Raw genomic sequence first — 3,244 nt, forward strand, 5'->3', positions numbered from 1 at the left:
TGCCGTGGAGAAGCAGTTGGCCCTTGCAAAGCTCCAAAGAAACTGGCCACATGCATTAAGCTGCCGATTCCTGGTTGGCCTCAAGATTTGCCTCCCTAATCACACAGGCAATGCAGACCTCTCCACCCAGTCACTGGCACCATCCAGAAACAAAGATTCCTTCCTTCTATATCCAATCTACCACCAAATGTTATTGGCAATCCCTCCACGACCTAGATTAAAAATGTCCAGTTCATTTAGATCTTAATTTGGGTCAGCTCACATTTCAAGTGCTCAATAGCCACATATGGCTAATAGCTAACATATTGGGTCAGGTAACCTATACTTGACTGGGTTGACCCAACCATGTTGACAATGTTTATACAGCTATCAAAATGCTATCACTTTGTATCATTCTTAACCTTCCCTACCAATACTTTCTCAAAGGTGTATTCATTCCTTTTTAGGGCACTTCCCAATACTGAAGTAGAACAATCTGATTTCAATCCCAAGCCTCCTCCATTATTTCGGAGGCTTTTCAGCCCTGATGGCCTCATAGCAGTTTTGATGTGACAATCTTCATTTAGGTATACAGTTTAGATGCAATCCTAGTTCACACTCCATAATCTCTGTTCTGTAGTCTGCACATAACACTGAGAAACTTTGAATACTTCCCAAGTTCCACTTTTGGGTACCTAGACTTAGAAGAAAATCAACTTTGATTTCTTAAGATATGCAGACTAATAATAAAGCAACACCTCTGTGCTTCTGGTATAATAAAGCAGTATTATTTGTGCTTCTACTTCTGGACTCTTCTCTCACACAGAACCTCAAAAACTAGTTGGTAAAACCAGCAGTTAGTCTTCACCACTTTTATCTAGAGATAGGCAAGGGAAGGTTATTAACCGGGCTGTGGTGAGGTACTCCAAAGTTGGTAAGAAAAAAAGTAACTGTTTCTGATTTATCACTTATTTCCCATAACATTTGTGCCTCTGACAAGTATCAGTTGGCATTCAGGCACTTGGTTTCTCTCTTCTTCTAGATTGTAATTTCTTTAGGAAAGACCTAGTTTTACTCCTCTGGACAGATTCTACAGGAGTACCATGCTTTCCACAAAGTTTCATACATCAAAAGTATTTAATACTTACAAATTTAATTCCAGGAATTAAGGTGATGTAATGTAATCAATGTCACCATTCAGATGGATTTTCCACTGTATTTCTTCTCTTAAATTAGTCATAGTTTTATGTATTCAGTTAGATGGATGTCTGTTGATTTCTTTTATCTTCACTCTAACATGTCACTTGTTTTCAATTCCCTTCTTCCTGAAGGGTCTTCGTTGGTCTTTCATCCACTGAGTCTGTCTTTACAGACATTATGCATAATGCATAAAGGAATATTCTACGCACTACTTCCCTAAGCCTCAAACACTTACTAACTTCAACTAGTGAATGCAGTGTTCTCATTCCTGAATTTAACCTTTTAATGTTGCAAAATATTGATAACTCATCCTGTAAAAGCCATACTTAAAGTAGAAACAATAATGATAGAAAACTCAGTGTTGCTAAGTGCTTATGTGAAACTTTATACACTTTACTTCATTCAAGAAAGTATTTCAAAGTTAACACTGACTTTTTGACAATAATACAAGATTGGCTATATCCATAGAATTGTGCTTGTTCCTGAAATCACCACTGTAACCAATGTCCAAGAGGTTTTAATCTTAAAAACTGAGGAATCTTGATATCAGTATTTACTCCATGAGAAATTTAAATTGAAAATTTTTTCATTTAAATATAAACTTATTACATGGTTACATAAATAATGCTTTTATGAAAAAATTCTAAATGTTACGTCTGGCATTGTTTTGCATAATTGCAAATCTGACTTTATAGAGGACAGATGAATTCTTTATCGACTTGTGCATTGTTTATTGCTCAGCCAAGCTGTCTTGCCTGAAGTTATGTCAAGATTAATTTGGTTTCAAACATGTAGCATTTCACAGGGACAAAGAATTTTCTTACAGCCGATAATCGCACATATTCTTTGCTTGCACCCAAAGTGGACAAGCAGCTGTTTTCTTTCTAAAGGATGCAAATCGAAGCTAAAATCACAAGGAACTTCTTGTTTTGTTCTATTAAAATTCATTATCTTATCTGCCAGTTTAAGTACATCTCTTATCACCTTGGTCATCAGAATATATCAGTTCACTAAGTTATGCAGACCTTCCAAATACAGCCACATTTTTGCACAAACATCAGAAATACATTTAATATTCTCACTTAACTGATCTGAGAACTGAAGAGTGAGATGCTATCAAGTTCAGGAACTCAAGATGCAAGTTTCCCCAAATTCTGATCTTTGATTTTTTCATGGAAAGCTCAGATTTCATCATTGGCAACTATTTTTATTTTACTTGAAATGTCAGAATGACACAGCTTTGGAAAAATGTCAATTCTTCCAAGTAAAAATGTCCCATGGGACTCATTCAGCTTACAGGTCAAACAAGTGATGGTCTTGTTCTTCCTTGATGACCATCACATACTGCACCTGTAGCTGCCTGCTTGAAGTTCATTATGGGTACTGGGGTATTTAATCACTCAGGATATCTGAAGTGTATTTTATCGTTTACATTCTTCACTGAAACTTTTAAATGTGTGGAGTTCCCAGGAGTGAAGAATCCGAGGGCCAATGTGATGGCTAATACAGTTCAGAGCCACTGTCTTTACAGATGCGATGGAGCTAGCAGCATGAAGCTTTTCCAACTGAAGTCTTTACTTACATTAAACCACCCAAATACTCAAGATGAGCATAGCTGCTTTGCCTGTGGGATGAATGCTGTTTACTATTGTGAGCAGCCGAGTCTCCCAGTCTTCGGGACGCATCTTTCAAACTTACAAAATTCACAGAAGCTACTGTATTAATCATTTTTAAGTATACCATTTGGTAGTATTCAAAAAATTCAAACCAGTGAAATCACACACCAATTAACTCCCCATTTAGCCCTAATACCAGAAATGTAGTTTTGGAGTGTGAACTGTATTTAGCATTAAGATTTTATGAAAATAACAATTTTCCTAGGAGTCAAAGTAAAACCAAGAAACATTTCAGGTCAGTCTGCCTCTAATGCTGTCTTCTGCATGCAACCTGTAGTATGTACTAGTGAGAGCTTAATTAACATTCCTCCTTTTAAAAATATCTTCCTAAAATATGTTCTTTTTTGTGTGGTAAGAAATCGAAGAAAAGTCGAACATGATTTCTAATA

The sequence above is a fragment of the Manis javanica genome, chromosome 15, assembly GCF_040802235.1.
Source record: "Manis javanica isolate MJ-LG chromosome 15, MJ_LKY, whole genome shotgun sequence".
Taxonomy (NCBI): Eukaryota; Metazoa; Chordata; class Mammalia; order Pholidota; family Manidae; genus Manis; species Manis javanica.